General features: G+C 36.3%; 1 protein-coding gene and 11 non-coding genes across 12 annotated transcripts in view; all 12 read left to right on the top strand.

Annotated features, from left to right (window-relative positions):
- The window catches only part of LOC123681628 (NAD kinase-like), a 160,694-nt gene that overhangs the window by 35,527 nt on the left and 111,518 nt on the right, over positions 1 to 13,649 (top strand). The window lies entirely within an intron of this gene.
- LOC123683549 lies at positions 1,225 to 1,386 on the top strand. The gene has a single exon (XR_006748022.1). It is a non-coding gene; the product is annotated as a U1 spliceosomal RNA (small nuclear RNA).
- On the top strand, positions 2,155 to 2,345 carry LOC123683578. Its single transcript, XR_006748045.1, has one exon. It is a non-coding gene; the product is annotated as a U2 spliceosomal RNA (small nuclear RNA).
- LOC123683548 lies at positions 2,899 to 3,060 on the top strand. The gene has a single exon (XR_006748021.1). It is a non-coding gene; the product is annotated as a U1 spliceosomal RNA (small nuclear RNA).
- Positions 5,251 to 5,372, top strand: LOC123683531. The gene has a single exon (XR_006748006.1). It is a non-coding gene; the product is annotated as a U5 spliceosomal RNA (small nuclear RNA).
- LOC123683546 lies at positions 6,683 to 6,844 on the top strand. The gene has a single exon (XR_006748019.1). It is a non-coding gene; the product is annotated as a U1 spliceosomal RNA (small nuclear RNA).
- LOC123683577 lies at positions 7,613 to 7,803 on the top strand. The gene has a single exon (XR_006748044.1). It is a non-coding gene; the product is annotated as a U2 spliceosomal RNA (small nuclear RNA).
- Positions 8,357 to 8,518, top strand: LOC123683545. Its single transcript, XR_006748018.1, has one exon. It is a non-coding gene; the product is annotated as a U1 spliceosomal RNA (small nuclear RNA).
- Positions 9,456 to 9,577, top strand: LOC123683530. The gene has a single exon (XR_006748005.1). It is a non-coding gene; the product is annotated as a U5 spliceosomal RNA (small nuclear RNA).
- LOC123683576 lies at positions 10,378 to 10,568 on the top strand. The gene has a single exon (XR_006748043.1). It is a non-coding gene; the product is annotated as a U2 spliceosomal RNA (small nuclear RNA).
- Positions 12,033 to 12,194, top strand: LOC123683544. Its single transcript, XR_006748017.1, has one exon. It is a non-coding gene; the product is annotated as a U1 spliceosomal RNA (small nuclear RNA).
- On the top strand, positions 12,963 to 13,153 carry LOC123683575. Its single transcript, XR_006748042.1, has one exon. It is a non-coding gene; the product is annotated as a U2 spliceosomal RNA (small nuclear RNA).

Below are 13,649 nucleotides of genomic sequence, written 5' to 3'. Positions count from 1 at the left end.
GAGTATCCGATACCTGAAGTATCATGTATGGTATACATTGATTGGGTACTTGGTATCAATACTTTTAATACGTACAGAAGCCTCAGTGAAACGCCCGCCGCACATGACCCTACTCGCACTGGTTCACGCGCCTACATCAATGTGTCACTGAGATTGGTGGACTCGCGTGCGTCCGCACATGCGGTGATCTGCAGGTTCCCATAGATTTGAAACTACACCACTCGCATGAGGCTCGTGTTGACCAATGCGAGTGGGGTCATGTGCGGCGGGCGAAAATATAGTTTTGAATAACCATTGTATTGAAATGATTTCTGTAATCATTGTGAAAAAGAGAATTTTAGAAATAAATAATGAATTTTTAATATATAAAAGGTGGGTAGGTATCCATAGTTTTTAGAATGGAGTATCCGATACTCCAATTTCAGTAGAAAATCTGACACTCTTCCTAGGATATATACTATCTCTACTCAGTTGAAACCTACGTAAATAATTATCCAAATTACAATACTAGGAATATCTGAAAAAGTCTGAAAAAAAGTCGAATCAGTGCACACATCATGGTTTCTAGGGATCTTAATTGCGACCTATCGGCGTCCTTGACAGCAAGCAGAACAGAACGAGTGCTCACTACTCGAGAACAAAAAATTCCCAAATGCAGTTATTGTGAAGAGATAAAGATAATTGTCCAAAAATGGAAATGGATGATATGGAAAGTAGATGGAATGTTGTTAGAACAAGAAAAATTGTTTTGTTTGTTTCGAGAGAAATAATCAAAAAAATTTAGAAATAAGAAAATCTGTGGGAAGAATAAATGCAGATTTCTGAAAATTCTAATAAAACTTGATGAGTATCAACAGCACAATAGTCCGATAAAATTGGGCTATTAAATTTTGATGCCATATCTGGTGAATAGTGGGTGATCTTAATAGTGTTGGATAATAAAAAAATGTAAATAAATATTATCAAGATGATGTTATATGACTGAGACAACGAATGAGATATATTACGTGAATTCGACAAGGTGAAAGCACAATGTGGAAACGTTAGGTGAATAGCTAAACATTGTAGAAATGATGTAATTTTATTGTTTTTGGTGATTTGGGTCTTGGGACTTTGGTCCCAAATCCCAAAAGGATCTTTCCCTAAAGATGGCGCCACCGTCTTTATATGTCTCTAAAATAGCTTTCGAAATGACGTATGACCCCAAATCGAGCTGCACAATTCATACTTACCTGGCGTAGGGGTTACCGTGATCAACAAGGCGGTTCCCCCGGAGTGAGGCCCTTTCATTGCACTGCGATCGGGCTGACCTCTGCGATTATACCTAATGCGTATAACTCGGGCGCGTAATTTTTGGTAGTCGGGACTGCGTACGCGCTGTCCCGGATCATATAATTAATATGTTTCGTTTTGATTGATGCAAGATGCATTTGATGATTAGATTGGCGTCAAGTGGAAATATGAAAGAAAAAGGCTTCTTCAGTAAATATTTTGCGCATGCGCATTATCCCATATTAAATTTTATATCGGAAAAATTAGACGATATTTATTCAAAATGTAAGAAATCTGAAGGATCTATCGTATAGCGAAACAATTGCTATTTATGTATATATTAAAAAAGTGGAGATTTGAATAAATCGCATTTGATATTACGAAAGATTGTAAACAGATTGATATTCAATTCTAATTGAACAAAAATCTGAAGGAACAACAAAGCTGTCTGATGAAGGAATGGTTTACTTAGAAGTCCGCACTCAAATATCACATAACAATTTCCGATCTGTAGGATGATTCATACACGAATATCACTCAGTTTGAAGAGCTAGATATATCACATACATTTTAATAATTAGATAATTTCTAGTTTCAAATTCAGGTGGAATTGCCATCTGAAGTCGTTTTTATTTTCAAACGTTAACCGTTCACAATTAGAATTTTTATGCCAAACATGTACTGATGCGTATTAAAAGTATAATTTGGGTTGCCTTCCTACGAACACTAAACTACCTGAGTCATAAAATTCGGAAACTAAACATTTCAGCACTAAATTACCTTTTATTATCACTAGAGGGCATTTACTACTCTTACCTGCACTATATTACTCAGAAGTACATAACATTGTTCAATGACTAGGTGCAAAAACTTGTAAACCGCATCGCTTCTCGGCCCTATGGCTAAGATCAAAGTGTAGTATCTGTTCTTATCAGCTTAATATCTGATACGCCCCGCATGCGGGGCCAGTATATTAAACTGATTTTTGGAAATTGATGGCGGTTAGGGGCTTGCTCCACCGCCGTCGCGGGTTGGCCCGGTATTGCAGTACCTCCGGGATCGGCCCACTTTATTCAATTAATATATGTAGTATCCAATACTGTCAAACTCATAGGCCAAACGTTGGTTATAGTAGAAACAGCTCTACACTTACAGGATGACAACTTTTCTTTACAACATGTCACAAACACCAAATTCTTCTAAAAACTTTATTGATATGGTCGATGTCGGACACCTAACTCTTTTCCACAATATTCAATATCACTTACGGATAGAGGTATAGATATGATGGCGTATGTTCATAAAGAAATGACCTGTAGACCTCTTAAGAAAAATGAATTCTTTCAACTCTAGCTAAAAATTAGTTCTTTCAACTCTAGCTGAAAATTAGTTCTTTCAACTCTAGCTATGCCTGGTTATTATGTCTTGGTTTCTGATGTTTTTTATCTTATTTAACAGATTTGTATTTAGTCATTTTTAACAGTATTCCTGATATATTCATTCGGACTCATAGTCCAACTTTTTTTTTGCCGAAGAAACTTTTCCTAAAGATGGCGCCACCGTCTTTATATGTCTCTAAAATGGCTTTCGAAATGACGTATGACCCCAAATCGAGCTGCACAATTCATACTTACCTGGCGTAGGGGTTACCGTGATCAACAAGGCGGTTCCCCCGGAGTGAGGCCCTTTCATTGCACTGCGATCGGGCTGACCTCTGCGATTATACCTAATGCGTATAACTCGGGCGCGTAATTTTTGGTAGTCGGGACTGCGTACGCGCTGTCCCGGATCATATAATAAATATGTTTTCTTTAAACTGTAGCATAAGCACTCCACAATGCTTAATTATGATGATGTGCAATTTGTATACTTCTCAGCAGCCTTAATTATCGAGTGCTGAAGTATTATGTATAGGATACATTAATTGTATACTTGGTATCCAAATTGATACGTACAAAAGCTACACTTGAATTATAGATTTAAAAAAACCATTGTATGGAATTACTATCTTTATTCAGTGTGTATGAAAGGTATCTAGGTATCCATAGTTTTTAGAATAGAGAATCCGATACTGGAATTTCAGTAGAATATCTCATACTTTTCCTAGGATGAATACTTTTTACACATCTCTATATAGAAGGCACATATCTCATCATCTAATTATGACTCCCATTAGTTTATATTCAATTTTTGGAGGCTATATCTTATGATTTAGTATACGAAAATTTAGTTTATTTATAACCTTCTGATATTGGTAGAAGACACCTATCCTATCATCGCAAGAAATTTTCATGAATTCAATTTTATAGCCTTTCTTGGTTTCCAAGCTATTCTCCAATTAAAAAAAAAGGAAGTTCTTGATGAATCTACCGAAAGCAGTAAAGCTATGAAAGGAGTCTACGAAAAAACTGATTCGGAACCACTGGATTAGAATATAAATCTATTCATAATAGAGTTTGAAGTTTAGCGTAGGACACTCTGCAATTATTTACCTTACATTCATAAGATGGCAACACGTGATGCAGTAAAAAGTATTTATCAATTAATTTTTCAAATGCTGTGATGATATTATAGCACAATGTCAGTTAGACACGATATACACAGATTTTAGTAAAGCGTTCGATAAGATCAGTCATGAGAAATTATTGAGAAGACTCGCGGATGTTGGCTTACCCGAATCGTTGGTAGAATGGTGTAAATCCTATTTAACAGGAAGAGCTGGCTTTGTCGCGATAGGTGGCCACAGATCTGAAACTTTCTATATTACATCTGGCGTTCCTCAGGGTAGCCATCTGGGTCCTCTATTTTTTCTTATTTATATTAACAATATCAAGGGTTGCTTCCGACACTGTGGGATACTTCTTTACGCGGACGACTTGAAGATCTATCGGGTCGTTCGATCGATGGGTGACTGTCATGGGGTTCAAGAGGACCTCGATAGATTGGTCCAATATTGTGAACTCAATGATATAGTTCTGAACCCGTCAAAATGTTTTCATATTTCATTCACTAAGAGAGTCCAAAAAATCATATATGAATACAAAATTGGAAACGAAAAGTTGAAATACGTTAATGAAATTGTTGACTTGGGTGTGACGCTTGATGAAAAATGGTCATTTCGATCACACATCGAAAAAATGATTAGCGCGTCAAATAAAATGGTTGGATTTATCAACAGAAGTTGCAAAGAATTCAGAGATCCTAGAGTCTTTACTGGCTTGTACTACGCGTTTGTGCACAGTAAGTTGTCTTTCGCATCCGTTATCTGGAATCCTATTTACGAGGTTCACATAAAAAGAATCCAGAGAATTCAAAATAAATTCCTAAAATTTTTAGCTTTCAAAACTCATACCATCATAGAAAATAGAGATTATACCCCTATAAGAAAAAAATATCATATGTTGGCATTGAAGGATGGTAGGTCGGTGCAGGAACTTTGTATTCTCCATAAAATTATACACTCTGGGATTGATTCATTTTTTCTCCTTAATAAAATCAATTTGCATGTACCGGGAAGAGATCTGCGAGATAGAACTCTCTTCAACGTCATATTTCGTAGGACGAACACAGGACAGCACTCTCCGATGCGGCGCCTTCAAGCTACTTATAATAGTCTTGAATTAAATAGTGGCATTGACATTGTTTCGGATGGTCTTACAAGGTTCAAAAAACTCTTAAAACACTTTTTCATGTCGGGTTAGGGGGATTTTTTTTTCCTTTTATTTCAGCGAGTTGTTTCTGTACCTATTATAATATTAAGTGGATACTCTGTTGGTAAATTTTTTTTTTTACTGTTTGTATCCTAAATGGGCAATAAATAAAAATAAACAAAATTGAGCTTCCTATTTCCTATTGAAAATCTTATATTTAAACTTTTCCGATCAATCTTGAATACTCGTATTTTATAAAATTGGCGTTATATATAACTCAAAAATACGGAACACGTCAGCGTATAGCAGCGCCTAAACAACCTAACAATCACTCTGATCTCTCCTCAGTTGCGAATAAATCTTTCGCCTTTTACTAAAGATTTCCGTGGGGAGGGATAACTCTAATGAGTCTATAACCAATTTTTGGCGGCTATATCTTATGATATAGCATTTAATATAACTAAAAATAATTTATTATATAACCTGTTAATCTTTGCGCAATGTTAGAAGTAGAGATGTGTAACATGGAAGCCTCTGAGTATCCGATACCTGAAGTATCATGTATGGTATACATTGATTGGGTACTTGGTATCAATACTTTTAATACGTACAGAAGCCTCAGTGAAACGCCCGCCGCACATGACCCTACTCGCACTGGTTCACGCGCCTACATCAATGTGTCACTGAGATTGGTGGACTCGCGTGCGTCCGCACATGCGGTGATCTGCAGGTTCCCATAGATTTGAAACTACACCAATCGCATGAGGCTCGTGTTGACCAATGCGAGTGGGGTCATGTGCGGCGGGCGAAAATATAGTTTTGAATAACCATTGTATTGAAATGATTTCTGTAATCATTGTGAAAAAGAGAATTTTAGAAATAAATAATGAATTTTTAATATATAAAAGGTGGGTAGGTATCCATAGTTTTTAGAATGGAGTATCCGATACTCCAATTTCAGTAGAAAATCTGACACTCTTCCTAGGATATATACTATCTCTACTCAGTTGAAACCTACGTAAATAATTATCCAAATTACAATACTAGGAATATCTGAAAAAGTCTGAAAAAAAGTCGAATCAGTGCACACATCATGGTTTCTAGGGATCTTAATTGCGACCTATCGGCGTCCTTGACAGCAAGCAGAACAGAACGAGTGCTCACTACTCGAGAACAAAAAATTCCCAAATGCAGTTATTGTGAAGAGATAAAGATAATTGTCCAAAAATGGAAATGGATGATATGGAAAGTAGATGGAATGTTGTTAGAACAAGAAAAATTGTTTTGTTTGTTTCGAGAGAAATAATCAAAAAAATTTAGAAATAAGAAAATCTGTGGGAAGAATAAATGCAGATTTCTGAAAATTCTAATAAAACTTGATGAGTATCAACAGCACAATAGTCCGATAAAATTGGGCTATTAAATTTTGATGCCATATCTGGTGAATAGTGGGTGATCTTAATAGTGTTGGATAATAAAAAAATGTAAATAAATATTATCAAGATGATGTTATATGACTGAGACAACGAATGAGATATATTACGTGAATTCGACAAGGTGAAAGCACAATGTGGAAACGTTAGGTGAATAGCTAAACATTGTAGAAATGATGTAATTTTATTGTTTTTGGTGATTTGGGTCTTGGGACTTTGGTCCCAAATCCCAAAAGGATCTTTCCCTAAAGATGGCGCCACCGTCTTTATATGTCTCTAAAATGGCTTTCGAAATGACGTATGACCCCAAATCGAGCTGCACAATTCATACTTACCTGGCGTAGGGGTTACCGTGATCAACAAGGCGGTTCCCCCGGAGTGAGGCCCTTTCATTGCACTGCGATCGGGCTGACCTCTGCGATTATACCTAATGCGTATAACTCGGGCGCGTAATTTTTGGTAGTCGGGACTGCGTACGCGCTGTCCCGGATCATATAATTAATATGTTTCGTTTTGATTGATGCAAGATGCATTTGATGATTAGATTGGCGTCAAGTGGAAATATGAAAGAAAAAGGCTTCTTCAGTAAATATTTTGCGCATGCGCATTATCCCATATTAAATTTTATATCGGAAAAATTAGACGATATTTATTCAAAATGTAAGAAATCTGAAGGATCTATCGTATAGCGAAACAATTGCTATTTATGTATATATTAAAAAAGTGGAGATTTGAATAAATCGCATTTGATATTACGAAAGATTGTAAACAGATTGATATTCAATTCTAATTGAACAAAAATCTGAAGGAACAACAAAGCTGTCTGATGAAGGAATGGTTTACTTAGAAGTCCGCACTCAAATATCACATAACAATTTCCGATCTGTAGGATGATTCATACACGAATATCACTCAGTTTGAAGAGCTAGATATATCACATACATTTTAATAATTAGATAATTTCTAGTTTCAAATTCAGGTGGAATTGCCATCTGAAGTCGTTTTTATTTTCAAACGTTAACCGTTCACAATTAGAATTTTTATGCCAAACATGTACTGATGCGTATTAAAAGTATAATTTGGGTTGCCTTCCTACGAACACTAAACTACCTGAGTCATAAAATTCGGAAACTAAACATTTCAGCACTAAATTACCTTTTATTATCACTAGAGGGCATTTACTACTCTTACCTGCACTATATTACTCAGAAGTACATAACATTGTTCAATGACTAGGTGCAAAAACTTGTAAACCGCATCGCTTCTCGGCCCTATGGCTAAGATCAAAGTGTAGTATCTGTTCTTATCAGCTTAATATCTGATACGCCCCGCATGCGGGGCCAGTATATTAAACTGATTTTTGGAAATTGATGGCGGTTAGGGGCTTGCTCCACCGCCGTCGCGGGTTGGCCCGGTATTGCAGTACCTCCGGGATCGGCCCACTTTATTCAATTAATATATGTAGTATCCAATACTGTCAAACTCATAGGCCAAACGTTGGTTATAGTAGAAACAGCTCTACACTTACAGGATGACAACTTTTCTTTACAACATGTCACAAACACCAAATTCTTCTAAAAACTTTATTGATATGGTCGATGTCGGACACCTAACTCTTTTCCACAATATTCAATATCACTTACGGATAGAGGTATAGATATGATGGCGTATGTTCATAAAGAAATGACCTGTAGACCTCTTAAGAAAAATGAATTCTTTCAACTCTAGCTAAAAATTAGTTCTTTCAACTCTAGCTGAAAATTAGTTCTTTCAACTCTAGCTATGCCTGGTTATTATGTCTTGGTTTCTGATGTTTTTTATCTTATTTAACAGATTTGTATTTAGTCATTTTTAACAGTATTCCTGATATATTCATTCGGACTCATAGTCCAACTTTTTTTTTGCCGAAGAAACTTTTCCTAAAGATGGCGCCACCGTCTTTATATGTCTCTAAAATGGCTTTCGAAATGACGTATGACCCCAAATCGAGCTGCACAATTCATACTTACCTGGCGTAGGGGTTACCGTGATCAACAAGGCGGTTCCCCCGGAGTGAGGCCCTTTCATTGCACTGCGATCGGGCTGACCTCTGCGATTATACCTAATGCGTATAACTCGGGCGCGTAATTTTTGGTAGTCGGGACTGCGTACGCGCTGTCCCGGATCATATAATAAATATGTTTTCTTTAAACTGTAGCATAAGCACTCCACAATGCTTAATTATGATGATGTGCAATTTGTATACTTCTCAGCAGCCTTAATTATCGAGTGCTGAAGTATTATGTATAGGATACATTAATTGTATACTTGGTATCCAAATTGATACGTACAAAAGCTACACTTGAATTATAGATTTAAAAAAACCATTGTATGGAATTACTATCTTTATTCAGTGTGTATGAAAGGTATCTAGGTATCCATAGTTTTTAGAATAGAGAATCCGATACTGGAATTTCAGTAGAATATCTCATACTTTTCCTAGGATGAATACTTTTTACACATCTCTATATAGAAGGCTCATATCTCATCATCTAATTATGACTCCCATTAGTTTATATTCAATTTTTGGAGGCTATATCTTATGATTTAGTATACGAAAATTTAGTTTATTTATAACCTTCTGATATTGGTAGAAGACACCTATCCTATCATCGCAAGAAATTTTCATGAATTCAATTTTATAGCCTTTCTTGGTTTCCAAGCTATTCTCCAATTAAAAAAAAGGAAGTTCTTGATGAATCTACCGAAAGCAGTAAAGCTATGAAAGGAGTCTACGAAAAAACTGATTCGGAACCACTGGATTAGAATATAAGTCTATTCATAATAGAGTTTGAAGTTTAGCGTAGGACACTCTGCAATTATTTACCTTACATCCATAAGATGGCAACACGTGATGCAGTAAAAAGTATTTATCAATTAATTTTTCAAATGCTGTGATGATATTATAGCACAAAATTGAGCTTCCTATTTCCTATTGAAAATCTTATATTTAAACTTTTCCGATCAATCTTGAATACTCGTATTTTATAAAATTGGCGTTATATATAACTCAAAAATACGGAACACGTCAGCGTATAGCAGCGCCTAAACAACCTAACAATCACTCTGATCTCTCCTCAGTTGCGAATAAATCTTTCGCCTTTTACTAAAGATTTCCGTGGGGAGGGATAACTCTAATGAGTCTATAACCAATTTTTGGCGGCTATATCTTATGATATAGCATTTAATATAACTAAAAATAATTTATTATATAACCTGTTAATCTTTGCGCAATGTTAGAAGTAGAGATGTGTAACATGGAAGCCTCTGAGTATCCGATACCTGAAGTATCATGTATGGTATACATTGATTGGGTACTTGGTATCAATACTTTTAATACGTACAGAAGCCTCAGTGAAACGCCCGCCGCACATGACCCTACTCGCACTGGTTCACGCGCCTACATCAATGTGTCACTGAGATTGGTGGACTCGCGTGCGTCCGCACATGCGGTGATCTGCAGGTTCCGCATTTGATATTACGAAAGATTGTAAACAGATTGATATTCAATTCTAATTGAACAAAAATCTGAAGGAACAACAAAGCTGTCTGGTGAAGGAATGGTTTACTTAGAAGTCCGCACTCAAATATCACATAACAATTTCCGATCTGTAGGATGATTCATACACGAATATCACTCAGTTTGAAGAGCTAGATATATCACATACATTTTAATAATTAGATAATTTCTAGTTTCAAATTCAGGTGGAATTGCCATCTGAAGTCGTTTTTATTTTCAAACGTTAACCGTTCACAATTAGAATTTTTATGCCAAACATGTACTGATGCGTATTAAAAGTATAATTTGGGTTGCCTTCCTACGAACACTAAACTACCTGAGTCATAAAATTCGGAAACTAAACATTTCAGCACTAAATTACCTTTTATTATCACTAGAGGGCATTTACTACTCTTACCTGCACTATATTACTCAGAAGTACATAACATTGTTCAATGACTAGGTGCAAAAACTTGTAAACCGCATCGCTTCTCGGCCCTATGGCTAAGATCAAAGTGTAGTATCTGTTCTTATCAGCTTAATATCTGATACGCCCCGCATGCGGGGCCAGTATATTAAACTGATTTTTGGAAATTGATGGCGGTTAGGGGCTTGCTCCACCGCCGTCGCGGGTTGGCCCGGTATTGCAGTACCTCCGGGATCGGCCCACTTTATTCAATTAATATATGTAGTATCCAATACTGTCAAACTCATAGGCCAAACGTTGGTTATAGTAGAAACAGCTCTACACTTACAGGATGACAACTTTTCTTTACAACATGTCACAAACACCAAATTCTTCTAAAAACTTTATTGATATGGTCGATGTCGGACACCTAACTAAAATAATTTATCATATAACCTGTTAATCTTTGCGCAATGTTAGAAGTAGAGATGTGTAACATGGAAGCCTCTGAGTATCCGATACCTGAAGTATCATGTATGGTATACATTGATTGGGTACTTGGTATCAATACTTTTAATACGTACAGAAGCCTCAGTGAAACGCCCGCCGCACATGACCCTACTCGCACTGGTTCACGCGCCTACATCAATGTGTCACTGAGATTGGTGGACTCGCGTGCGTCCGCACATGCGGTGATCTGCAGGTTCCCATAGATTTGAAACTACACCTCTCGCATGAGGCTCGTGTTGACCAATGCGAGTGGGGTCATGTGCGGCGGGCGAAAATATAGTTTTGAATAACCATTGTATTGAAATGATTTCTGTAATCATTGTGAAAAAGAGAATTTTAGAAATAAATAATGAATTTTTAATATATAAAAGGTGTCTAGGTATCCATAGTTTTTAGAATGGAGTATCCGATACTCCAATTTCAGTAGAAAATCTGACACTCTTCCTAGGATATATACTATCTCTACTCAGTTGAAACCTACGTAAATAATTATCCAAATTACAATACTAGGAATATCTGAAAAAGTCTGAAAAAAAGTCGAATCAGTGCACACATCATGGTTTCTAGGGATCTTAATTGCGACCTATCGGCGTCCTTGACAGCAAGCAGAACAGAACGAGTGCTCACTACTCGAGAACAAAAAATTCCCAAATGCAGTTATTGTGAAGAGATAAAGATAATTGTCCAAAAGTGGAAATGGATGATATGGAAAGTAGATGGAATGTTGTTAGAACAAGAAAAATTGTTTTGTTTGTTTCGAGAGAAATAATCAAAAAAATTTAGAAATAAGAAAATCTGTGGGAAGAATAAATGCAGATTTCTGAAAATTCTAATAAAACTTGATGAGTATCAACAGCACAATAGTCCGATAAAATTGGGCTATTAAATTTTGATGCCATATCTGGTGAATAGTGGGTGATCTTAATAGTGTTGGATAATAAAAAAATGTAAATAAATATTATCAAGATGATGTTATATGACTGAGACAACGAATGAGATATATTACGTGAATTCGACAAGGTGAAAGCACAATGTGGAAACGTTAGGTGAATAGCTAAACATTGTAGAAATGATGTAATTTTATTGTTTTTGGTGATTTGGGTCTTGGGACTTTGGTCCCAAATCCCAAAAGGATCTTTCCCTAAAGATGGCGCCACCGTCTTTATATGTCTCTAAAATGGCTTTCGAAATGACGTATGACCCCAAATCGAGCTGCACAATTCATACTTACCTGGCGTAGGGGTTACCGTGATCAACAAGGCGGTTCCCCCGGAGTGAGGCCCTTTCATTGCACTGCGATCGGGCTGACCTCTGCGATTATACCTAATGCGTATAACTCGGGCGCGTAATTTTTGGTAGTCGGGACTGCGTACGCGCTGTCCCGGATCATATAATTAATATGTTTCGTTTTGATTGATGCAAGATGCATTTGATGATTAGATTGGCGTCAAGTGGAAATATGAAAGAAAAAGGCTTCTTCAGTAAATATTTTGCGCATGCGCATTATCCCATATTAAATTTTATATCGGAAAAATTAGACGATATTTATTCAAAATGTAAGAAATCTGAAGGATCTATCGTATAGCGAAACAATTGCTATTTATGTATATATTAAAAAAGTGGAGATTTGAATAAATCGCATTTGATATTACGAAAGATTGTAAACAGATTGATATTCAATTCTAATTGAACAAAAATCTGAAGGAACAACAAAGCTGTCTGATGAAGGAATGGTTTACTTAGAAGTCCGCACTCAAATATCACATAACAATTTCCGATCTGTAGGATGATTCATACACGAATATCACTCAGTTTGAAGAGCTAGATATATCACATACATTTTAATAATTAGATAATTTCTAGTTTCAAATTCAGGTGGAATTGCCATCTGAAGTCGTTTTTATTTTCAAACGTTAACCGTTCACAATTAGAATTTTTATGCCAAACATGTACTGATGCGTATTAAAAGTATAATTTGGGTTGCCTTCCTACGAACACTAAACTACCTGAGTCATAAAATTCGGAAACTAAACATTTCAGCACTAAATTACCTTTTATTATCACTAGAGGGCATTTACTACTCTTACCTGCACTATATTACTCAGAAGTACATAACATTGTTCAATGACTAGGTGCAAAAACTTGTAAACCGCATCGCTTCTCGGCCCTATGGCTAAGATCAAAGTGTAGTATCTGTTCTTATCAGCTTAATATCTGATACGCCCCGCATGCGGGGCCAGTATATTAAACTGATTTTTGGAAATTGATGGCGGTTAGGGGCTTGCTCCACCGCCGTCGCGGGTTGGCCCGGTATTGCAGTACCTCCGGGATCGGCCCACTTTATTCAATTAATATATGTAGTATCCAATACTGTCAAACTCATAGGCCAAACGTTGGTTATAGTAGAAACAGCTCTACACTTACAGGATGACAACTTTTCTTTACAACATGTCACAAACACCAAATTCTTCTAAAAACTTTATTGATATGGTCGATGTCGGACACCTAACTCTTTTCCACAATATTCAATATCACTTACGGATAGAGGTATAGATATGATGGCGTATGTTCATAAAGAAATGACCTGTAGACCTCTTAAGAAAAATGAATTCTTTCAACTCTAGCTAAAAATTAGTTCTTTCAACTCTAGCTGAAAATTAGTTCTTTCAACTCTAGCTATGCCTGGTTATTATGTCTTGGTTTCTGATGTTTTTTATCTTATTTAACAGATTTGTATTTAGTCATTTTTAACAGTATTCCTGATATATTCATTCGGACTCATAGTCCAACTTTTTTTTTGCCGAAGAAACTTTTCCTAAAGATGGCGCCACCGTCTTTAT

Source organism: Harmonia axyridis, chromosome 6 (assembly GCF_914767665.1).
Source record: "Harmonia axyridis chromosome 6, icHarAxyr1.1, whole genome shotgun sequence".
Lineage (NCBI taxonomy): Eukaryota > Metazoa > Arthropoda > Insecta > Coleoptera > Coccinellidae > Harmonia > Harmonia axyridis.
Note: the sequence above shows the minus strand (reverse complement) of the source record. Positions and strands in the feature narration are given on the sequence as shown.